This window comes from Protopterus annectens, chromosome 8.part1 (genome assembly GCF_019279795.1).
Source record: "Protopterus annectens isolate FY-2018-M chromosome 8.part1, PAN1.0, whole genome shotgun sequence".
NCBI classification, from domain to species: domain Eukaryota; kingdom Metazoa; phylum Chordata; order Ceratodontiformes; family Protopteridae; genus Protopterus; species Protopterus annectens.
The window spans coordinates 95978422-96004686 of NC_056742.1; the positions used below are offsets into that span (position 1 = coordinate 95978422).

General features: G+C 42.9%; 1 protein-coding gene across 1 annotated transcript in view; it reads left to right on the forward strand.

Moving 5' to 3' along the window:
* PIEZO1 (piezo type mechanosensitive ion channel component 1) overlaps positions 1-26265 on the forward strand; it is a 3550337-nt gene that overhangs the window by 3174002 nt on the left and 350070 nt on the right. The gene's annotated exons all lie outside the window — the stretch shown is intronic.

Here is a 26265-nt window from a genome sequence, read left to right on the forward strand (position 1 = left end):
CTTAAGCCTGCTTTCCAGGAGGCTTTGGACAAGTCTGACCAGGCCTCTAAGTCCTCGAAGGGGTCGAAGATGTCGGAGCCCATGTCATCGGCTCCAAGTTCAACTTCTAAAGTTCGTTCGCCGGTTCCACAGACTTCGGGGCCGAGCATCGAACGTTTATCTTTCACTGAGCCCCAGGTCTTGGAACCAGTGTCGGAGCTACCGCCGCCTTCCATTCTTCGGTCGGTGCCATCTTCGGCCCCTTCGACCCGATCTTCCAGACCGTTATCCGATACTGATGTGGATCGTGTTGTGCAGAAACTTATGGAGAACACGGCCTTTTCCAAGTTGATTGCAGTTTCCTCCCAATTTGTGTCGAAACTAGAAGGCCTCCCTTTATCTCCAACAGGTCCTCATTCGAGACCCATCCAGTCTTCGGAGCCGGAAGAGGATGAGCCGATGATAGTGGAGCCCTCGGTGCCGAAACCGTCCATTGCACGATCGACACCATTGACCTCGACTCCTTCGGAACCTATAGGTGAGTCGCGGAGTCGACGAGCTCTCCTTGGTCCCAGGACTGAGAGTCGTACCGACCTTTCGGTGCCGACTCTCCCTCTCGGGGCCTCGTCACAGATTGGCTCGGCTCCGTCCTCGGGGTCGAGACCCATGGGCCCCGTGTCTGGGATTCTTCCATGTTCTTCGGAACCGGGGGAGTCCTCAACCCGAGGTTCAGGGGTTTTTGACCTTATGAGGAAGGTTTTGTCTACACAGACAACCACTTTATCGGAGGCATCTTCTCCCTCCCCTAAGGAGCCGCTGTCTGTTTCTGTTCACACGACACATCCAAAGCGTGGAGCACCATTGTCTCAGCCACCCCCAGAGGGTGCCCCCGGTTCCTCGGAGGCCTCACCGGAATCCCCCTCCGATGAGGTTCTGAGGAAAAGATTGTGCAAGAGGAGGCACTTAGATTCCCCGCAGGAATCTCTAACTTCTGACACTGACTTGGATGAGTCAGAGGGGTCCCCAAAATCCCCCTCCGAGGATGTCTCATTTGCGGACATCTTGGAGATTTTAAAACAGAGGGGTGATTGGCAGTCCCTAGCCCCCACTGAGGACGAGTCAGTGTTGCTGAAGGCTTTTGGTGCTCAACCTTCTACCTCCTGGGTTATTCCGCCCTTCGATGAATTAATGGATTTGATTGCTCAAAGGGTGTGGGAGACACCGGACACAATGGAACCGGTCCCTCGGAAACCAAGCAAATTTATTATCGCTCCCCAGGACAAGACTTATCTCACCAAAGGAGTCCCGGTTGACGCTATGGTGGTGGCTGCAGCCACTAAAAAGGAGATGTCTGAGTCTTCCTCTTCTGTTCATCCTCCTAATAAGGATTCTAAGACTATGGACAGATACAGGAAGCACATTTTTAGTTCAGCGACTTTTTCCATGCGTTCGCTAAACTATTTGACACATTTTACACGTCTACAGAGGGATCTCATCAAGGAGCTGAGAGATGCCCTCCAGGGTAACACAGGTGCTGCTGTTTCAGATAAGGTAACAGCACAGCTTAACACCCTTACCTCCATAGTGAACTCGTCCATGAGGCTCATCTCGTATACGGCTGAAGGGTCGAGTAGAGCCGCAGCTTCAGTGATTGCTCTACGAAGACAATCCTGGATGCGGCTGTGCTCATTTGCGGAAGCCTTCAAGTCTTCCTTCGCCAACGCCCCCTTTGATGGTGCCACTCTCTTTGGGCACAAAGTGAAAGAGACACTAACTCGGTGTGAGCAAGAAGGAAAGACTCTGCTGTCGGAGTCCGTTTTTCCGCTCCATCTAGACCGTACCCCAATGGGCAATGAGGCGGAAAAATGTGGTTCCATAAAACTCAGGGATCTTTCCAGGCCACACAGAGTGACCCCCCCCCCCAGAGGCAGAGGGGGGGGCAAAAATGGAAGACGTCGCCCCGGCGGCAGAGAAGGTCCGCAGAACCAAGGCGACAGGGATCCTATCCCTGGTAAGCCTTTCCAGCACTCCTGAACGGGTCCCGACTGTCCTGCTCTGGAGGCAGTCAGGGGTCGCTTGGCTTTATACCCACAGGCCTGGCTAACTTTCACCTCAGACTCCTGGGTAAAAAGCAATGTAACCAGAGGATACAAAATCCCCTTTATGTCAACTCCACCCCAACAAAGAAGGTTTCCAGATGTACCACCCCGTCTGCGAGGCCCAGCAGCAATAGAAATTTCAAAGCTGCTCAAAAAAAAGAGTCATTCAGCCAGTCCCGGCGGAACAAAAAGGATCTGGAACTTACTCAAGGTTCTTTTTAGTTCCAAAAAAGACAGGGGACTGGAGACCCATTTTGGATCTCAGCAATCTCAGTACCTTCTTGAAGAAGGAAAAGTTCTGGATGGTCACGCTTCAATCGATCCTTCCTTTTTTGCAGAAGGACGACTGGATGTGCTCGATAGATCTCAAGGACGCGTGCTACCACATCATGATGGCCAGACAGTGGTAGCGTCTCACTTGAGATGTCTAGGATTCCGGGTGTTTCCCTATCTGGACGACTGGCTCCTCACCGCCACCACCGAGCGTCACCTCATACAAGCCAGAGACTATACAGTCAACCTTTGTTCCCACCTAGGGATTTCCATAAACTTCGAAAAATCTGCCTTACTGCCCTCACAGCATATTTCATTCATCGGTGCAGACCTAGATACGCGCTTAACACTGGTAAAGCTCCCTCAAGTAAGGGCTTCATCCCTCAAGGAACAGGTTCTTCTTCTACTGCAAAGCAGGAAAGCCCCGGCCAAACTGGTGTTGAAGGTTTTGGGATTCATGGTAGCGTCCCTGATTGCAGTTCCTATGGGGAGATTGCACATGAGGCTCCTCCAATGGCTGCTGTTCACGCAGTGGTCGTTCCAGCAGTTACCTCTAATGCACGAGATTCTGATAACAGATACTTGCAAGCGAGACCTCTCATGGTGGGTGTTCAGTCAGGATCTCACTATGGGTCTTCCATTTGTTCTACCGAATCCGACGGCCATGATAACCACGGATGCTTTCCTGATAGGGTGGGGGGGACTTTTTCAGGGAAGAACAGTCCAAGGGGAATGGTCCAACATGGAGTACAACCTGCACATAAATGTTCTGGAAATGAGGGCGGTGTTCTTGGCGTTGCAACACTTTCAAACCCTCCTACCTCTAGGAACAGTAGCAGTTCAGACAACATGTCTGTAGTCTGGTACATAAATAAACAAGGGGGAACCAGATCTTACCCATTATGCAGAGAGGCCATGAGAATTTGCAATGGGCAGAGTCCACAGGTCGCTTTCTGATAGCAACGCACATCCCGGGGTCATCCAACTTCATTGCGGACAGGTTGAGCAGAGCCATCCTGTTAACTCACGAGTGGTCCCTCAAACTACAGGTGGCGGAAAGAATTTTCCGCAAATGGGGCCAGCCTTGCTGCGATCTATTCGCATCCCCGATGAATACCAAATGCAGAAGCTATTTTGCCCTTCTACCCCCTCCAGGGGATGTCCCCAGGGACGCACTGATACACGATTGGCCCCCGGGTCTCCTATATGCATTTCCACCTACCCCCTTAATTCCCAAATTTCTTCAGAAAGCCATGAACCTGGAAAGGACAATTATACTCATAGCCCCATTCTGGCCTCGACAGATATGGTTCCCCTTTCTTCGAGCCCATCAAACAGAGGAACCGTGGATCCTGGACCCAGTACCAGATCTACAGACACATTCGTCGGGATTTCCTCACCCGTCTCTTCTATCCCTCAAACTAGCAGCTTGGCTGCTCCACTTCCCCGCCTAGCCAGGTCTGATATACTTTCTCCGGCAGTTCAACGCATTTTGGTTGCCTCTCATAAGGCTTACACTACAAAACTCTACAGGAGTCAATGGAAACGCTTTGTGTACTGGGCATCTAGCCAACACTTGGAACCCCTGGTAGCTCCTTTACATAAAGTTCTAGAATTTCTATCCATTCTTTTCCATGAAGGAGCCTCTACTTCCACTCTAAGAGTACAGTTGGCGGCCATATCCAACTTCCATGTTGGTGAGGACGGTTCTTCTATTATGTCCCACAGGCTTTGTAAGGCTTTTATGAAAGGTTCCTTCCATCTTCGACCGCCCGTCAGAGACCCTTTATTCCCATGGAATTTAAATTTGTTATTGTCGCAACTAATGTTACCACCCTTTGAACCAGCCTCTTCTTGTATCCTGAAGTTTTTGTTGTGGAAGACTCTTTTTCTTGTAGCGGTTACTTCAGCTCGGAGAGTGTCAGAGCTGCAAGCACTATCAGTTAAACCACCTTACTTAATTTTCCACCCAGATAGAGTTTCCTTACGAACAAACCCGTCTTTCCTTCCTAAGGTATGTTCTGTCATAAATATTAATCAGTCCATTGAATTCCCTACTTTCTTCAAAAACCATACCAGCAAGTTGGAATATATGCTGCACAAGTTAGATGTCCACAGACAGCTAAGATTTTATTTGGACAGGACTAAGGATTACAGAAAACAGATCAACTTTTTGTTGCATTTGCAGACAATAAAAAGGGCATGGCAGTTACCAAACGTACACTTTCTAAATGGCTTACTGATTGTATAGCTTTTGTGTATTCTAAGTCGAATCAGGCCTTGCCCACCAAACCTAAGGGCCATTCTACTAGATCCGTTTCCACTTCCTTGGCTCATGCAGCTCTCCTGCCTTTGGACACGATTTGTGCAGCAGCCACGTGGTCTAAACCACATACTTTCATCGCTCATTATAGAGTTGACAAAGCCTCCAAAGACAGGACATCTTTTGGTTCCACTGTAATCAGGAACGTTTTTCCATGAGTCACTCAGGGTGACGGAGCTAGGGACGCTACCCGTGTGTAAGAACAAACGGCGAGATTGAACACTCTCACATAAAGAAGTTATGTTCTTACCATAACGTTCCATGTGGAGTGTTCATCTCGCCTTTGTTCTTACATTCTCCCCCTTCCCTCCCTCACATGTTTGGAAGAACGAGTAGGACTAGAGTCTGGTCCACATGTCTTTACCTCTTCTAGGTATATTGCCTCTTACCTCATGGGGTATATTTCGTTACCCTTTAGTTAATTTATCAGTGAGATAGTGTCTGAATTTTTGTGGCAGTATGTAGCCTTAGCACCTAAGGTTTATAGTTGGTCTGGTTTACTTGCAAACTAGATCTGAGTAATGGCAGTGAGGATTGTGGGATATAGCTTGGTGTCGAGCTTCTCTAAGATGCAGAGCTTTGCTATGCGGCCTACTCAGAGCCGAGGATCGGCTCCGAACCCGTGTGTAAGAACAAAGGTGAGATGAACACTCCACATGGAACATTATGGTAAGAACATAACTTCTTTTTAACTGTAAACTGCTTTTTCATACTGAGAGTTGTATTTTTTGTTTGTGATTGCTCTATCCGAACTTTTCTGTGCATTTTTGTCTGTTAAAAGCATTCTCTAGTCTGCTCCTTGATCTGTTTAAAACTTTCATTTAGTGGCTACAGCTAGGAACTGTAATAGTGTGCATTACTGTAATTGTTTTTTTTTTATTTAAATTACTAAATTGTAAACTGCTTTTTCATACTGAGACTTGGATTTTTCTCTTTGTGGGTGTTCTTTCTTTGCTTTTAAAGTGAGGTTTCTGTGTTCTGTTGAGGTGGCATAATCTTCATAGAGGCCTGTTGTGTAGGCTGGAAGTTTTGTTTGTGTTTCTGGCAGCCATTTTCTGCTGATTGACTTCATTATTGAGAGTAACAAGGCCTCCTGACCTTCTGTAGTATAAGTGATTGGGTAATAGCAGGGGCTGAGGAGTAATCTGATCTTCCCAACTCTTCCATTCTTACTGCTATATAAACCCTGTGTCTTATAAAGGCTCTGCTTGTATTGTCAGGCTGTGTATTGCATTGCATAAGTGGAAATTCCTTAAGATTCCAAGAGCAGGCTAAGTTATTTCTTACACTTATTTCACTGAATTGCACTTCTGAAACGCTTATAATTGTGCTATACAGTTGATCTACTATATTTTTGCACTGTTATAAAGCTTTTTTTTATTGTTTCACTGCATCTATGTACTGTTTTAAACTGTTTTAACATTACTTAACTGTAAACTGCTTTTTCATACCGAGAGTTGTATTTTCTGTTTGTGATTGCTCTATCCAAACTTTTCTGTGCATTTTTGTCTGTTAAAAGCATTCTCTAGTCTGCTCCTTGATCTGTTTAAAACTTTCATTTAGTGGCTACAGCTAGGAACTGTAATAGTGTGCATTACTATAATTGTTTTTTTTAATTTAAATTACTAAATTGTAAACTGCTTTTTCATACTGAGACTTGGATTTTCTCTTTGTGGGTGTTCTTTCTATGCTTTTAAAGTGAGGTTTCTGTGTTCTGCTCAGGTGGCATAATCTTCATAGAGGCCTGTTGTGTAGGCTGGAAGTTTTGTTTTTGTTTCTGGCAGCCATTTTCTGCTGATTGTCTTCATTATTGAGAGTAACAAGGCCTCCTGACCTTCTGTAGTATGAGTGATTGGGTAATAGCAGGGGCTGAGGAGTAATCTGATCTTCCCAACTTTTCCATTCTTACTGCTATATAAAACCTGTGTCTTATAAAGGGCTGTGCTTGTATTGTCAGGCTCTGGATTGCATTGCATAAGTGGAAATTCCTCAAGAATCCAAGAGCAGGCTAAGTTATTTCTTACACTTATTTCACTGAATTGCACTTCTGAAACGCTTATAATTGTGCTATACAGTTGATCTACTATATTTTTGCACTGTTATAAAGCTTTTTTTATTGTTTCACTGCATTTATGTACTGTTTTAAACTGTTTTAACATTACTTAACTGTAAACTGCTTTTTCATACTGAGAGTTGTATTTTCTGTTTGTGATTGCTCTATTCAAACTTTTCTGTGCATTTTTGTCTGTTAAAAGCATTCTCTAGTCTGCTCCTTGATCTGTTTAAAACTTTCATTTAGTGGCTGTGTGTTGTTATACTTGGTGGCTTTGCAGTTGCCCACCCATACTGTATATTTGATCTGTGACACTCCTCCCAGTCTAGTGTCATTAGTTCACTCAATCTAATAGAGAACATTTGTGAAGGCCAACCCACTCAGATTCTTAACATTGAATTAACTTCTGTTCCAGCTTTCTCCATTTCCACTTTACTGGAAAAAAAATTCTAAGCTTGCTTCCCCCCTTTCCTGTGGCAGGTCAGATACGGATTTGCTGTGTCCAGGGCTGTTTGTGAGCTCCTAAGCCCCCCCCCCCCCCACTTAACTGGGGTTAAAGTATTCCTGGCACCATAAAGTCTGTTTTTCAAAATTTCCCTTGCAACTACCCAGCTTTTTAGTTTTAGCACTCATCTGTTTCTTTGATATCAGCACTTGTTCAGAACTCATTGTAAGCACTAAATAAGTTGAGGAAAACAGTTTTTAGTACTTAATAAATAAGCACCTATTCAGGCATGTGTAAAGGTCAGCTCCCGGTGTTTTATCCTGTCTACGTGATGAATCTGGGCATCTTGGGACAATGCATCAGTTGCCTCATGTACGCAGACAACCCTCTCTTCCTACCACCCAACACTATGACCTGTGAGAGATGCACTTGTATAGCCAAACTGGAAGCAAAGCTTTCTTTACCAAAGACAGGCTTAGACAGTCAAGAGGAGAAGGTAAACACTTGCACCGCACCACACTCATCACATAGTCCCTCAAAACCTACACCACCAAAACACACACACAGAACCATAAAACAGACCCTGACATTCACGGAGGCTCTCTGTACTAATCTGCCCAAACAACAGAGACCTCCAAAGCAGAAATGCAAGCAACCTCCACCCCCCCAACACAACCCAATTGACACATAGTCCACATACTCAGTGTGCCACTCAACTACAGTCCATAAGGCATAACGTACCCAACACTCTACTCATAGGTGACTCTATAGTCAGGCACACTGATGTTCCACTCACCAGGCTAAACAAGGAAAAAGTTACTGTCAGCTGCCTGTCAGGTGCCAGGATTCGCCACATAACGCATGCACTCAGGTCACTCCACACCTAGTACAAATATGACTCTGTCATTATCCGTGTTGGTGTGAATGACCTGAGACGTACCTCCCTGAACTACATGAAAAGAGACATGGAGGAGCTTTCTGATCCTGTAGCCTAAGCCGGTATGGCCCTAGCCCTGAGTAGCATCATGCCACAACCCAGTCTGACACCACAGTACCAAGGACAAAATGATTGACTTTAACAATTGGCTAAGCTTCTGGTGTCATTCTAAGGGAATCCAGTATCTGTCTGCCTAGGATGACATGATCGACAGACCACGCTGCTTTGCCAGAGATGGCCTGCACCTGTCGCCCTTGGGATTCCGGATACTGGCAAAGGCTCTTGCCACCCTATAGTGCCTTTTTTAGACAGGGTTCAAATGACAAATTCACCACCGTAACAGGAACAAGCAAGCAAAATCTGAGGGTAATGCTACTCAATGCTAGAAGTCTAAATCTCAAAATGCACTCACTTGAGGCACTCCTTAAAATGGAGAACATTGACATCTGTGCAGTGACAGAGACCTGGTTCAAAGCTCCAGAGAGCACCCCTGCATTACAAGGCTATAATTCATACCACACCTTTCAGCCACCAAACCCAGACCGAAACACTAAAGGTGGAGGCGTGTCCATATTCATTAAGGATATCCACACCTCCAAGCTAGTTGCTCAGCATAATGCATCAGAGATTATCCAAATTCAACTAACTCTGGGCAAAACCGCAATCCAGATTGTAGCTTGCTACAGACCCCCCCACCATGCCCCAGGATTCCCACTCCTCTTTGCTTGATACACTGGAAAATATTAAGGTACAACCCAACACTCTAATAATGGGTGATTTCAACTACCCTACCATTAACTGGGAAAACTACTCATGTACCAACTCTTTTGCTCAACATTTTCTGGAAATCATCAATTCCAACACTTTGGATCAAATTATCCCCACCCCCACCAGAGGCATCAATATCCTAGACCCTGGTCATCACCAACATGGGTGTCCAGTGTTCCACACCAGAGGTCAGCTCCTTGTTGGTCAGATCCGACCACAAGCTAATCACCCTAGACATCCACATTCCGCTCCCACCCCCCACCCCCCAATTAGGAAAACAACCGTAAAAAATTTCTCCAAAGCCAACTTCACGCTTCTTAACACAGAAGTGGCAAACTTCATGACACCCATGCAGATGGACAATAGAGGTACGACTGCTGAATCCTACACAAATGCACTTTATAAACACTTACACGAGTGCATGGATCATGCTATCCCTAACAGAACCAAGATGCTATCCTCCAAAAAAAGGAAGCCAATCTGGTGGTCTTCTGCTATAAACAAACTCTACAACAGTAGATAGAAACTGTTGCAAAAAAGAGTAAAATCCCATGATTGGAGGAACTCTCCCTGGTCAGCCTCAGTAAGAAGCTGAGATCCCTCATAAAATCCTCCAAAGCTAGTTATGAAAACAAAATCACCACGGATTCTAAAGACAGCCACAAAGCATTCTATAGCTATGTCAAGAATCACATTGGCAACACTCAGAGCTCCTCTGAGTTACAGCACAGTGGCACTAAATATACAGAACCAACTGATATTGCCAGCATCCTAGCAGATAGGTTCAGTGCTAACTGTACCCCCCCTCACTCCCCTAAAGCACCCATCTGTATACCGGAAGAATGCAAAGTTCCTGTAATCATGGCTGCAGAGGTAAAATCCACAATCTCCAAAGCCAGGAACACAGCATCCATGGGACCTGACAACATCCCAGGCTGTGTTCTGCATTAACTGCAGAATGAACTGGCACCCCACCTAAGCACTATATTCAATCATATCCTCATCTCTGAGTGGCGCACAGAGATGGTTATCACAGTCCACAAGGGGGGAGCCACCACATACCCTGGGAACTACTGTCCCAATAGCCTAACGTGCCTGGTCTGCAAGGGCATGGAACGTATCATCATGGATCTTATACACAAAGACATTGGTAATCTCCAAACTCTGGACCCCACCCAGTTCGGGTTTGTAAAAGGCAGATCAGGTCTCCTAAACCTGATAGACTTCTTTGAAGCCGTCACCAAAGCCGTAGACGAGGGTAAGGTGATTCACACAGCCTATCTAGATCTCGCCAAGGCTTTTGACACCATCCCCTATTCTGGAGTTATAGATCTTCTTTCGACTGTTCCCATTAGGGTTTGCCACAGCAGATCATCTGTTTCCATTTCTTCCTGTCCTCTACATCATGCTCTTTCACAACAACTGCCTGCATGTCCTCTCTCACCACATCCATAAACCTTATCTTAGGCCTTCCTCTTTTCCTCTTACCTGGCAGCTCCATCCTTAGCATCCGTTTTCCAGTATACCCAGCATCCCTCCTCAGCACATGTCCAAACCAACGCATTCTCACCTCTCTTGCTTTGTCAAAAACCTGAGCTGAACCTCTAATGTACTGATTCCTAATCCTGTCCATCCTAGTCACACCCAGTGCAAATCTTAACATTTTTAACTCTGCCACATCCAGCTCTGGCTCCTGCCTTTTAGTCAATACCACCATCTCCAACCCATATAACATAGCTGGTCTCACTACCCTCTTGTAGACCTTCCCTTTCACTTTTACTGTTACCCGTCTGTCACAAATCACTCCTGACACTCTTCTCCACCCATTCCACCCTACCTGTACTCTCTTCTTCACCTCTCTTCCACACTCACCATTACTCTGAACTGTTGATCCCAAGTACTTAAACTCATCCACCTTTACCAACTCTACTCCCTGCATCCTCGCCATTCATCTACCCTCACTCTCATTTAAACACACATTCTGTTGTAGCCCTGCTGACCTTCATTCCTCTCCTCTCTAAAGCATATCTCCACCTCTCCAGGGGTCTCCTCAACCTGGTCCCTATTCTCACTACATATCACAATGACATCTGCAAACATCATAGTCCATGGGGCCTCCTGTCTGATCTCATCTGTCAACCTGTCCATCACCACTGCAAACAAGAAAGGGCTCAGAGCTGATTCTTGATGTTAATCCCACCTCCACCTTAAACGTATCTGTCACTCCCACCGCAGTCCTCACCAATGTCACACTACCCTCGTACATATCCTGTACCACTCTCTTACATCTCTGCCACTCCCGACTTCCTCATACTATACTACAACTCTTCACTAGGCACCTATCATATGCTTTCTCTAAGTCCACAAAGACACAATGCAACTCCTTCTGACCTTCTCTGTATTTCTCCCACAACACTCTCAGAGCAAACATTGTATCTGTAGTGCTCTTTCCTGGCATGAAACCATACTGCTGATCACTAATCATCGCATCCCTTCTTAACCTAGCTTCCACTACTCTTTTCCATAACTTCAAGCTGTGACTGGTCAGTTTTATCCCTCTGTAGTTACTGCAGCTCTGCACATCACCCTTATTCTTAAAGATAGGTACCAAAACACTTTTTCTCCACTCCTCAGGCATCCTCTGACTTTTCAAAATTTCATTAAACAATCTGGTTAAAAATTCCACTGCCATTTCTCCTAAGCACCTCCATGCTTCCACTGGTATGTCATCTGGGCCAACAGCCTTTCCATTCTTCATCCTCTTCATAGCTGTCCTTACTTACTCCTTGCTAATCTGTTTCACTTCCTGATTCACTATCCCTAGATCATCCAACCTTCTCTCTCTCTCTCTCTCTTCATTCATCAGCCCTTCAAAGTACTCTTTCCATCTACTCAACACACACTCCTCACTTGTGAGTACGTTTTCCTCACTATCCTTTATCACCCTTACCTGCTACACATCTTTCCCAGCTCTGTCCCTCTGTCTAACCAATTGGTACAGGTCCGTTTCTCCCTCTTTAGTGTCCAGTCTCTCATACAACTCTCCATATGCCTTATCCTTAGCCTTTGCCACCTCTCTCTTTGCCATGTGCCTCATCTCCTTATACTCATGTCTACTTTCTTCATCTCTTTGACAATCCCACCACTTCTTCACCAGCCTCTTCCTCTGTATACTCTCCTGTACTTCCTCATTCCACCACCAGGTCTCCTTGTCCTCCTTCCTCATTCCATATGTCACACCAAACATCTTTCTAGCAGTTTCCCTTACTAGCTCTGCTGTAGTTACCCAGCTATCCGGTAACTCTTCACTGCCTCCCAGTGCCTGTCTTAACTCTTTCCTGAACTCCACCTCACAATCACCCTTTTTTAACTTCCACCATTTAATCCTTGGCACTGCTTTCACACTCCTCCTCCTCTTCTTGATCACCAGCATCATCCTACAGGCCAACATTCTATGCTGCTTAACTACACTTTCCCCTGTCACCACTTTACAGTCTCCAATCTCCTTCAGACTGGCCCTCCTACATAGGATATAATCCACCTGTGTGCATCTTCCTCCACTCTTGTACGTCACCCTGTACTCCTCCCTCTTCTTAAAATACGTATTCACCACAGCCATGTCCATCCTTTTCGCAAAATCCACAGTCATCTTAAACTCACTAAACTAGGTATAAATCCTTGTGGCACAAGATGGGTTGCCAACTGGCTCACTGACAGAACCCACACTGTGAAAGTAGCAGACTCCAAATCCGACTTCAGACCAGTGACAAGTGGAATACCACAGGGTTCAGTCCTGGGTCCTCTCCTGTTTGGTATCTACTTTTCTGAAGTACAGGCTAAAACAGAAGGTCTTTGGCTAACGAAGTTCGCAGATGGCTGCAAACTAGGAGTCATAATTGAAACTCCTAACGATGTGGGCATCCTACAAAAGGGCCTCACGGAGACAGATGCCTAGTGTCAAAGCCATGGCCTCAAGCTCAATGCCAAAAAGTGCATTGTCATCCCCTTTGTACCCATGAGCTACCACATAGGTGGTAGTCCACTTAACACCAAAAGTGTGATAAGAGACTTTGGGACACAGGTGGACAGTAGTCTCTTGTTTGATAATCGCATCACCACAGTAGTCAGGAAATCCTTCTACATGGCACACCTCATCACAGAAGGTTTCTCATCCAGGAAAAAAGATGTCATTGTTCCCCTCTACTCGTCAATCATTAGACTCATTATAGAGTACAACACCCCTTTTGGTATGTACCTCACAAGACATCTACAACAGCTGGAAAGGCTGCAGAAATACCTCAGAAAGAGGATTACCAGCCTCAAACAGATGCCCTATGCAGACTGTCTCAACAAACTCCAGCTTTACTCCATTGCATATTGCCTACTCTGAGATCATCTATGCCTAACATACAAAGCTATGTCAAACCCAGAGCTGTTGGACATGCTCCACCTAAAGAAATCCCAGTTCCTCCGAGCTACATGCTCTAGGGACCTAAACCTTGTCACTGCAATAAACAGAACATGCTGGAGGGATAGATTTCTGTCCCAGAGACTTCCTATACTCTGGAACAAACTACCTATTTATGTCAAACAAAGCTCCTCATTAGCACTCTTCAAGAAAAATCTTGATGATTGGATGGGAAATAGGAAATTCACCCTGGGGATCACCTCTGTGGCTCTGCTTGACAGGGGCACAGGAAAATAATTTTCTTGGGTCGCGAAAGCCAGGGTACCTTTTTGACTAGGCTTATATAGGCCCTAGGGCCAATAGCCTAGTACCTACCTATGAACGTATAATAGTGAATCCTTCTATCTTATATATGCTCTTCTTGACATAATTTTGGAGCATAACGTGTTTTTGTTTGAGGATAAATTCATTATACAGTGCACTGGGGTTGCTATGGGCACCATATGGGTGAACAGTTATGTGAACATGTTGTTAGCAGAATGGGAGTTTGAATATGTTTTTATTGACAAGAAAAAACAACTATTTTAAGTCCATCCTTCACTGTGGTTGCTTTGTGGATGATATATTTTTTATCTGTGGAGATGCATTAGAAAAACTACATGAGTTTGTCTAATAACTCAGTGGGACTACTACATTCCTATGCTTTACATATGAATATTCTTATAAGCAAATACATTTTTTGGCCATTAATGTGGTTAGAAACGTTGAGGGTATAGACTCATCATTGTATAAGAAACCATGTGAAATCAACAATGTGATGCATGCTAAAAGTATGCATCCTAAGCAGGTTAAACACAATGTTTTTAAAGGGCAATTTTTTAGATCTGCACATTTACATACTAAGGATAGTGACCTGTATGAGTCCTCTAGTTCTCTAACTGCAGACTTTGACAGGCTATGATATTACTGATGTGGTAATGGCTCAAAATGATGCAATCTCCTTAAGAGAAATTTGCACAAAAACTTTCCTTTATGCTACCTCTGAATACAACAAAAGAGAATGTTCAGTTCATCCTTTGTGCTTCTTACATACTCCAATTAGACTAGCTTTATTTGTAATATCATCAGGAACCACTGGAAAGTTCTTATGTCTGATGAAGAATTTAAGAAGGTATTAGGTGTACAGCTCTACTTCTCCTTTAGAAATCAACCTTCTATCAAAAATATGTTGTGCTATAAACCATTGCAGAGATTACATTCTGGTTTAAATGTAGCTAAGATTGACACTTTTCCCGGTCATGGATATAATATTTGTAAATATATAAAAATGGATGATCAGTGTATGCATCCTGACATGATGCGTATGTTTCATGTGAATGTTTTTGCTAACTGTAATACTTGTGATTTAGTGTATTTAGCTGTGTGTGACAGCTGTTTGCCATTTTATGTTGGCAAGATGAATCATTGTTCAAGGGATTGCATCAGGGAACATTTGTATTCTATCCATAAACAAGATAATAAAATAGCTTTATCTAAACATGTAATTCAAGCAGGAAATGGACATAGTTTTAAAATTTATGGCTTTAGAGCTTTCTAAAATGGGTTTAAGGGGAGGTGATTTTAGAACCCATACTGAATGTATTGAAATAAAATGGATGACTATTTTACAAGCAACAAAAGGGAAAGGGTTAAATGAATTTATACCAATTAAGCCTATATTAAAGTCGCATGGTCTGAAGAACTAATATTTAAATGAGAGCATCTTTGATTAATTTAGATCTGATGAAGTACTATTGGTGAATACGAAAGCGCTTATCTTTTTATACTTTGTTTTATTTAAATAATACTTTTTATACACAGTTTGCCTAGACAGTATTTATTTTATATAATAACGTTTGTTTCACAAACGTTTTTACTCCTTTTTGTTTGCATGTAGACTTAAAAGATACTTGTGTGCAGAGGATTATTTCCAGAATTTATGTAATTCCCTTTTCCCTTCCTCCTCCAAACTAGAGAAAAATCCCCAGTGTTCTACCCAATGAGAGGGAAAAAGCAGTAATTCAAACACTGCTAAAAAAAATATTAGAGTAATCCCCCAGGTCCCACAAGACCAGAGAGAATCCAGAAATTACTCAAGGTTCTTTTTAGTGCTAAGGAAAACGGGACTGGAGACCAATTTTGGATCTCACCAATTTAAACATGTCATTTCAAGTTTCAGATGATCACAATTCAGTTTCTCCCATTTCTGGCCAAGGTTGACTCAATGTGCTCAACAGACCTTCAGGATGCATACCATCATATAAAGATGAATAGATGATCCAGATGGTAGTTACACTTCCGGCTGGGAGCCAGTCATTACCAGTTCAGAGTTCTGCCATTTGGACTCACCACAGCGCCAGGGGTGTTTACTAAATGCATGGCAGTACTAGCGGCTCACTTGGGACTGCAAGGATTCCGGGTGTTTCCATACCTAGACAATTGGCTCATTTCCACTCCGACCAGGCATCAGCTAATAAGGGCAAGAGATCAGGTTCTCCAGACTTGCTTTCTTCTGGGGATAACCATAAACTATGAAAAGTGTCAACTAAAACAACTCAGACTATAGAATTCATAGAAGTGATACTCAACACAAAGTCAGTCATAGATTCACTATCGCCCTCAAGAGTTCAGACTGTAAGATCACAGGTCAGAAAGATATGCTGCAATACCAAGATTTCAGCCCACCTGGTCCTTCAAGCTCTGGGTTTAATGGCAGCGGTAATAACATTAGTACCTTTAGCTAGGTTTTACTGAGAATTCTTCAGTGGATGCTAGCCACACAATGGTCAGTGCTTTACCAGCCCATGTCTTATCAGATACAAAGCACTTTGACATGCAAGAGATATCTCAGGTGTTGGATTCAGTCAGATTAGGTTTTATAGGGCCATCCCTTTATTCCCGCTCAGCCCAAGGCCAAAGTGACCATAGACACTTCCCAACTAGGATGGGGTATAGGGGGCATTTTCTGGGGACAATAGTTCAAGGCACTTGGTCCCCCAAAGAAGCCAACTTGCACATCAATGTCTTAGAGATTAGACCTCTGCTTTTAGCGTTGCAGACCTTCCAGAACACTCTCTTGGGGACTATTGCATTTCAGACAGACAACATGTCAGTAACTTGGTACATCAACAAACAAGGAGGGGCCCATACCTCTCAACCTGGAAACATCAAAAATCTGGACAAAGTCTCATGAAAAATAGGCACAAATCTGTACGCTGATTAACATGAAATTTGGATACATAATTATGTAACCCCGCCTACTTCAATGGAATTGTAGGGTACCAACTTTCAAGTGTAAACTGAACAGACAACCAAAATAGGGCCCCAGCCCAGACCCTGTATTAAATTATTTTTCTTTTGAAATGTGTAGCAATGATGTTCACTTTTTGGCTCTTGCTCCTTATACCTAAGGTACAGGGTTTGAGTCTGAGTAACTCTAACCAGCAGTTATAACTAACTGGGGCATTTACACACACACACACACACACACACACACACACACACACACACACACACAAAATGCTGGCTGGCTGTAAATACTGAAATACACACACAAGTAATGCTGGCTGGCTAGAAATACACACACAAGTAATGCTGGCTATAAATACCGAAATACACACAGTAATGCTGCTTATAAATACTGAAATACACACACAAGTAATGCTGACTATATAAAAATAAGTACAGCAAATGAGGCCCATGAAAATGAAATGTCACACACCTTGTGGCTACATAAAAATAAGTACAGCAAATGAGGCCCACATAAATGAAAATGAAATGCCACACACCTTGTAGCTGTATAAAAATAAGTTGCAGTAAATGAGGCCCACATAAATGAAATACCACACACCTTGTTCCTGTAAAGTACAAGAAAAGCATATAACTAATGAAAAGCATATTCTGACTAGGAAAACTGTAGCTAGCTTAGGGAAATGCAAGAAGTAAAGTACTGAAATGCAAAACTGCTGTTTGAAATGCAAAGCATATTACCGGAAATTGCATAGCTTATGATTATTCTGGTTGGCCGTTGCTCCGATTCAAATGTGCAGCTAAACAGTTGGCTAAAATCCAAGTTTGTCCTTATTCAAATGCTGTGCAGCTAAAAAAAAAAATCTAAGTTTGTCATTACCGGAATGCTGAATTACTTCTATGTTAAGTAAAACCTTAACTGGAATGCCTTGGCTGTCCATTCATTCGTTGCTTCTAAGCTAAAATGTTCTCCTTACCAGGGATGCTGTTCTGGCTGGCCATTGCTTCTGCTTCTAAGTTAAAGTAAAGACTGTGCCAAGCAGTAACCGTGGAATATTCAAATGCTGCGCAGCTAAAAAGTTGGCTAAAATCAAAGTTTGTTCTTACTGGAATGCTGATTATTCTGGCTGGCCGTTGCTTCCAAGTTGAAGTAAAAAGTAAATTCTGCTTTCTGGCTGGCCATTTGTTGCTTCTAAGCACATTCCTGGCCCTGTTAAAGTAAAAGACTGCACAGTTTGAGCCAAGCAGTAACCGCGGCATTCAAATGCTGCTTTAAGCAGTTAGGGAACTGCACACATGCACGCTATGCCCAGGAAGTGAACTCAATTCTGACAGGCTGTTCATGGAGCTGATGTCATCGTGCATGCCTCTGCGCATGATTACGTCAGCTGAAAAAGAAAAAAACATTTTAAAAAAAGTCTGGAAATTTTGAAATGAAGGGGTGCCACTCAGGAATCATGGCACCCCATTATTTGGATCTCAAAGCCAGTAAAAACTGAGAAATTTGGTACGGTTGAGAGGTATGGAGGGACCAAATCTTACCTCTTGTGTTGAGAAGCTCTCAGAGTATGACAATGGGTGATCTCCTCCAACTGCTTTCTTATAGCAATGCATATTCTGGGAAAATCCTCTCTGATAGCTGACAGATTGAGCAGGTGCATTCTTCTGCCTCACAAATTGTCCCACAACAAGAACGTCACAGAAATAATTTTCTTTCAGTGGGGCCAGGCTTGCTGCTATATTTTTGCCTCCCCTCTAAACAACAAATGCATCAGCTACTTTGCCGTAATACCCCCACAGGGAGAATCACTGAGGGATGCTCTATTTCATGATTGGCTCGCAAGTCTACTCTACTCTTTTCCACCTATACTGCTAATTCTTAAATTCCTTCAGAAAGCTGCTACATCAATGAGCCAAATCATCCTCGTTGCACCTTATTGGCCTCAACAAATTTGGTTCCCCTTTCTTTGGCCTCACTTGCTTCACCAACCTTGGATTCTGGATCCAACTCCAGATCTCCTGTCTCACCCAACAGGCATGATTCATCCAAACTTAACTAACTTCAGACTGACAACCTGGCTTCTCCAAGTGTGCGATTCAAACTGCTGTACTCAGAGAAGGAAGGGAGCATGATAGTTGACTAAAATAATTGAGAGTATGTTGGAAATGTAGCAGAGAAAGGATTTTGGAGGTGGAGATGAACAGTAATAAAACCAGTAACTTAATGTGGGATTACAATGCAGTAATTATATTTGTGAAATATGACAAAATAAGAAAATCTGGAAATATTGAACTCTTTTAGAATTTGTTGGACTTGTTGGAGACTCTAAAGTATATGACATACTTCATAGGTTCATAGGTAGGTACTATGCTATTGGCCCTAGGGCCCATACAAGCCTAGCCAAAAAATGTACCCTGGCTTTCGCCACCCAAGAGAATTATTTTCCTGTGCCCCTGTTGGGCAGAGCTGCAGAAGTGATCCCCGGGGTGAATTTCCCATTTCCCATCCAATCATCAAGATTTTTCTTGAAGAGTGCTAATGAGCAGCACTTTTTGACATAGGTAGTCTGTTCCAGAGTATGGGAAGTCTCTGGCCCATACAAGCCTAACCAAAAAATGTACCCTGGCTTTCGCCACCCAAGAAAATTATTTTCCTGTGCCCCTGTCGAGCAGAACCACAGAAGTGATCCCAGGGGTGAATTTCCCATTTCCCATCCAATCATCAAGATTTTTCTTGAAGAGTGCTAATGAGGAGCCAACAGCTCTGGGTTTGACATAGCTTTGTATGTTAGACAGAGATCGCCCCTGAGTAGGCAATATGCGATGGAGTAAAGGTGTAGTTTTTTGAGATGGTCTGCATAGGGCATCTGTTTGAGGCCAGTAATCCTCTTTATGAGGTATTTCTGTGGTCTTTCCAGTTGTTGTAGATGTCTTGTGAGGAACATACCAAAAGGGGAGTTGTACTGTACAATGGGTCTAATGAGTGATGAGTAGAGGGGAACAATGACCTCTTTTTTTCTGGATGAGAATCCTTTTGTGATGAGATGAGCCACATAGGAGGATTTCCTGACCACTGTGGCGATGTGATTATCAAAGGAGAGACTACTGTCCACCTGTGGCCCAAGGTCTCTTATCACATTTTCGGCATTAAGTAGACTACCAGCTATGTGGTAGTTCATTTACTAAAGGGGATGACAATACACTTTTTGGCATTGAGCTTCAGGCCATGGCTTTGACACCAGGTATCTGTCTCAGTGAGGCCCTTTTGTAGTTTGTCCACATCGTTAGGAGTTTCGATTATGTCTCCTAGTTTGCAGTCATCTGCAAACGTTGTTAGCCAAAGACCTTCCGTGTTGGCCTGCACCTCAGAGAAGTAGATACCAAACAGGAGAGGACCCAGGACTGAAACCTGTGGTACTCCACTTGTCACTGGTCTGATGTCGGATTTAGAATCCGCTACTTTCACAGTGTGGGTTCTGTCCATGAGCCAGTTGGCAACCCATCTTGTGACATAGGGATTTATACCTAGTTTAGTGAGCTTATCTATAATTCCAGAGTGGGGGATGGTGTTGAAAGCCTTGGTGAGATCCTAGATAAGCTGTGTGAACCATTTTACCCTCATCTATGGCTTTGGTGACTGTTTCAAAGAAGTCAGTCAGGTTTAGGAGACATGATCTGCCTTTTACAAATCCAAACTGGGTAGGGTCCAGAGTTTGGAGATTACCAATGTCTTTGTTTATGAGTTCCATGATGATACGTTCCACGGCCTTGCAGACCAGGCTTGTCAGGCTAATGGGGCGGTAGTTCCCAGGGACGTCATGGCTCCCCCTTTGTGGAGTGGGATAACCGTCACGGTGCGCCATTCAGTGGGTACAAAGCCTGAGATGAGGCTATGCTTGAATGGGGTACTTAGGTAGGGTGCCAGTTCATTCTGTAATTTGTGTAGAACGCAGCCTGGGATATTGTCAGGTCCCATGGATGCTGTGTTCTTGGCTTTGGAGAGTGTGTTTTTTTACCTGTGCAGACGTGATTATAGGAACTTTGCATTCTTCTGGTATAGAGATGGGCCCTCTAGGGGGTGAGAGGGGGGTAAAGTTAGCACTGAACCTATCTGCTAGGATGTTGGCAATATCAGTTGGTTCTGTATATTTAGTGCCATTGTGCTGTAACTCAGAGCAGATCTGAGTGTTCTCATTTAGATTCTTGACATAGCTATAGAATGCTTTGTGGTTGTCTTTAGAGTCAGTGGCAATTTTGTTTTCGTAACTAGCTTTGGAGGATTTTATGAGGTATCTCAGCTTCTTACTGAGGTTGACCAGGGAGTTCCTCCAGTCATGGGATTTTACTCTTTTTTGCAACGGTTTCTTTCTTCTGTTGTAGTTTGTTTATGGCAGAGGACCACCAGAATGGCTTCCTTTTTTTGGAGGATAACATCTTGGTTCTATTAGGGATAGCATGATCCATGCACTTGTGTAAGTGCTTAGAAAGTGCATTTGTGTAGGATTCGGCAGTCATACCTCTATTGTCTGTCTGCATGGGTGTCATGAAGTTTGCCACTTCTGTCTTAAGAAGTGTGAAGTTGGCTTTGGAGAAGTTTTTTAAGATGGTTTCCCTAATTGGGGGTGGGGGTGGGATGTGGATGTCTAGGCTGATTAGTTTGTGGTCGGATCTGACCAACAAGGAATTGACCTCTGGTGTGGAACACCTGTTTCCCATGTTGGTAATGACTTAGTCTAGGATATTGCTGCCCCTGGTGGGGGTGTGAATAAGTTGATCCAAGGCTTTGGAATTTATGAATTCTAGAAATCGTTGAGCAAAAGAGTTGGTACATGAGAAGTTTTCCCAGTTAATGGTGGGGTAGTTGAAATCGCCCATTATTAGGGTGTTGGGTTGTACCCTGATACTTTCCAGTGTATCAAGAAATGAGGAGTGTGAATCCTGGGGCACGGTGGGAGGTCTGTAGCAAGCTACAATTTGGATTGCGGTCTTGCCCAGAGTTAGTTGCACTTGGATAATCTCAGATGCATTATGCTGTGCAACTAGCCTGGAGGTGTGGATATCCTTAATGAATATGGACACGCCTCCGCCTTTAGTGCTTCTTTCTGGGTTAGGTGGCCGAAAGGTGTGGTATGAATTGAAGCCTGATAATGCAGGGGTGCTCTCTGGAGCTTTGAACCAGGTCTCTGTCACTGCACAGATGTCAATGTTCTCCATTTTAAGGAGTGCCTCGAGTGAGTGCATTTTGAGGTTTAGACTTCTAGCATTGAGTAGCATTACCCTCAGATTTTGCTTGCTTGTACCTGTTACGGTGGTGAATTTGTCATTTGAACCTTGCCTAAAAAAGGCACTATAGGGGTGGCAAGAGCCTTAGCCAGTATCCGGAATCCTAAGAGTGACAGGTGCAGGCCATTTCTGGCAAAGCATCGTGGACTGTCGATCGTGTCGTCCCAGGCAGACAAATACTGGATCCCCTTAGAATGACACCAGAAGCTTAGCCAATTGTTGAAGTCAATCATTTTGTCCTTGTACTGTGGTATCATTCTCGGTGATGGCAGGATGCTACTCAGGGTTAGGGTTATACCTGCCTAGGATACAAGATCAGAGAGCTCCTCCATGTCTCTTTTCATGTAGTCCAGGGAGGTTCGTCTCAGGTCATTCGCACCAACATGGACAATGGCAGTGTCATATTTGTACTTATTGTGGAGTGACCTGAGTGCATGCATTATGTGGCGGATCCTGGCACCTGACAGGCAGCTGACAGTAACTTTCTCCTTGTTTAGTCTAGTGAGTGGAACATCAGTGTGCCTGACTATAGAGTCACCTATGACTAGAGTGTTTGGTACGTTGTTATGCCTTATGGGCTGTGGTTGAGTGGCACACTGAGTTTGTGGGCTATGTGTCATTTGGGTTGTGTTGGGGGGGGTGGAGTTTGCTTGCGTTTATGCTTTGGATGTCCCTGATGCTTGGGCAGGTTTTTATTGAGAGCCTCCGCGAATGTAGGTGTGTGTTTTGTGTTTCTATGTGTGTGTTTTGGTGGTGTAGGTTTTGAGGGACTATGTGATGAGTGTGGTGTGATGCAAGTGTTTACCTTCTCCTCTTGACTGTCTAGTCCAGTCTTGGGTGAAGAGAGCTTTGCTTCTAGCTTGGCTATATAAGTGCATCTCTCACAGGTTGTAGTGTTGGGTGGTAGGAGGAGAGGGTTGTCTTTGTACATGAGACAATTGCTGCATTGCCCCAAGATGTCCAGATTCATCAGGTAGACAGGAGAAATCACTGGGAGCTGACCCTTAGACATGCCTGGATAAGTGCTTATTTATTAAGTACTAAAAACTGCTTTCCACTAGACAAGTGAGTGTCATTAATGTTTGGAAAAATGTTTTGGGGAGGGGAAGAGAGGGGAGATTAACTGTAAGTAAAGAAAATGTTTTTTTTCTTAATAGTACTATTTTTGTGGTGTGTGGTTTTCTTTGCTTGGTCTGTAGTAAAGTTTTCTCTGTTATTTTTTTAAGTGTAATGGGGATTATAAATATGTTCAGCTGTTATTTATTTCTTCTTTCTGTCTCCTTTCTGTCTTCTTGTTCAGTTTTAAGAAATGTACACACTGCAATGTAAAAAAAAAAAGCCTGGCTAAAAGAGCATGACAAAAGAAAATGTAATGTACTTTTTCTTATTCTCACATGGGGGAGTGACTGGATTAAGGACCTTAGATTGATTTAGTAACGAGTTTTAAGAGAAAAAAGTAAATGAAAAAGAATTTTAAATATTATGAAACATTTTCCTAGCAAATTAATGTATGCTTAATAACAATTTCGTATCTAGCCCTCATGTCTCCATGGAAACAATCTGATAGAGAAATTGACTGTCTGGTTCTTATGTCTTCATGGGAGACAGTCTGATAAACAGAAATTGGTTAGTCTGGTGGAGAGTGTTTGGCTGGGGGAAAAATAGAAAAGAGAAACTGGCTAGGAGATGATGTCCTCTGAAAGCATTCAGGGGTTTTCCCAGCTGGGAGAGCTGTATAGATAAGACAACACCAATAAGCATTTAGTAGAAGCACAGGCTGCACCATGCATCTTAGCATGAATAACCTTTCTTTTATGCTAACTAAAGTCTGAGATTGTGGCTGACAGTTTGCAACATTAGAAGGGTAAAACTTCAGTATTTGAAGATGTACATAGTTTTGTGTGTTCATATTAATAGGGTTTAAAGAGGTATTGTGGGTTAGTTTTTTTTTTTTTTTTTTTTTTTTTTTTTTTTTTTTGAGGGCTTTCAGTAGACCGAAAAGTTTTGTAAGATGTGACATAGGCTCAAATGGATGTGATAAGAAACACCTATATAAAATTTCAACCTGCCAAACGATGTATGTACGTAACACAAAAGCTAGAACTAGACATTTAAGAAAAAAGGTGTTATACATAAAAGGTGGGAAAAATAACACCTTAATACGGTGATGCCTTCTGCCATGTCTTTTAATGTCAATGGTCTTACAACTAAATACAAAAAAAAAAGATTAATGAACTGTATTAAAAAATGGGGATCTATATGACGCTATCGAACGGACTAAATAGCGAATGCTAATTAGTCGATCCGATACTGTTGAAATGACAAAATAGCGAAGTCACGCAACATCGAATTTTTTCCCAGGGAAAAAATTTGGTGGGCTGTCTTTGGGACTTTGCCATTTCCTCCACTATGGTGCGATCTCGTAGTTGGTATATTTAAGTAGGGGTGGTGTGGAGGGCACAGTCCTCCACATTGGGGGGGGGGCAAAGCCCCCCACTTAAATTTGTGTTTAAGTTTTTTTTTTTTTTTTTTTTTTTTTTACTGAGCAGAAATTTTTTCCCTGGGAAAAACTTTGCTGTTTGTTCGATATTTTGTTGTTTCAATATTATCAGTAAGATGAAATAGCGTTCGCTGTTTACATCATATGATAATATGATATAGACGCAAAAAATGTAGAGGGCAAATACCTATATTACGGAAGACACACTTGTAAAGAACTGAACATGTGAATTTGATAAAAAAAATGTTTTCAGGATGGTTATTCAGTGGAGTACCTGTGACAAAGGAAAAGAGGAGTACTTATATTAGTTGCAGGAGGTGCTCCAATAGTGATAGAAGAGGATAAAAATGATAATGGCAAATTTGTAGTGCTAAGGGGCTATGGGCAAGGGAGGAGGATTACACTGGCATGTATTTATATTCCACCTAAAACTCTGCTATAATGGAGCTTAAGAAAATTCAGGGAGAAATAATCAGTTTTAGCAAAGAATATTACTTATAGGCAAGGACTGGAATTTGATTTGCAGCAGTGAGTATGTGTCTTGGGGTTCCAGAAGGGAAAATATAAGAAAGGATGTAAGATTTTTGAAAATGTATGAAAATATTTGGCATGGAAGATATGAATTCAATACTAGGAGTTCAGAGTGAATTTACATATTCCTCAAGATATAAATACTGGGCTAGGCTACATAGAATTAATTTACATTTCCCAGGAACATGTTCATTTAATTGAAGGACTTGATATGCATACAATAACTATTCCTGATCATGTGCCAATAATAAGTAAAATAAAAACACAGGTATTGAAATAAAACAGACACTGGCACTTTCCCACCTCTCTGTTGAAAAGAGAGGAGTTTAAGGAATGGGTAGTGGAGATTATTCAGGAGCTATTCAAGAGGATGGAAATTACTTCTGAAAATATCGCTAGAGAGTGGGATAAAATTAAGGTGCATTTTAAAACTTGGGTGTAAATAAAGGGAGCTATGGTTAAGAAGTAACAAGAATTATTTAGAGGGACTGACAAATGTTATAGTATTGCAGAATTGGGGAAATCTCACAGAACAAGAAGAGGATCAACTGTAGAATGCTAAGCAGAAAATAAGCAATTACCTGGATAATATACAGAAGTTTAGCAAGATTGCTGTTAAACAACTGTTATTTTATAGAGCAGAAAAACTGTTAGCATAATAACTCAAGCAACAGAAAGTAGAAAGGGCTGTTGTCAACCTTAGGGAGCCTATAACAAGGTAACGAGATCCATAGAGGTATTAGAAATATTTTGGAATTTCTATGAATGTCTGTATGAAGCAGAGAAATATGGAAATCAAGAAAAGATACAAATGGAAATGTTTATGGAAGAATTAAATATACCAACGTTAGAGGTAGATGAGGCTCAATTACTAACAGTATAGGAGTAGATGGGTTAATAAAAGTGAGGTATAACCAATCTACAGGAAAGTCCCCAGGAACTGGTGGCATTCTTTTGGAAGTTTGAAAGCTAGGAGGGGAAAAAACTGATAAAGATCTGGAAGGTTTTGTTTAACTATTTTAAGAGGAGGAGAAGTACCAACATCCTGGAAGAAAGCACTGGTAGCTGTAATACCAAAAGACGTTAAAGATCCATCTGACCCAGCTTCATACAGGCCCATTTCAATGCTAAGTCATGATTATAAAGTGTTCAGGTATATAATGTCTAAAAGAATGGCAAAAGTAATGCCAAAATTGATAGGTATGGACCAGTGTGGTTTTGTAGAGCAGAGGCAACATTAACAGAACACTGATGATCCAGAGGGAAGCAGAATGTAAGAAAATGCCATTGTTGCTTGTGGATCTTGCTGCAAAGAAAGCTTTTGACAGAGTAAGCTGGGACATTATGAGCAGGGCAATGGAAGCATTTGCATTTCCTG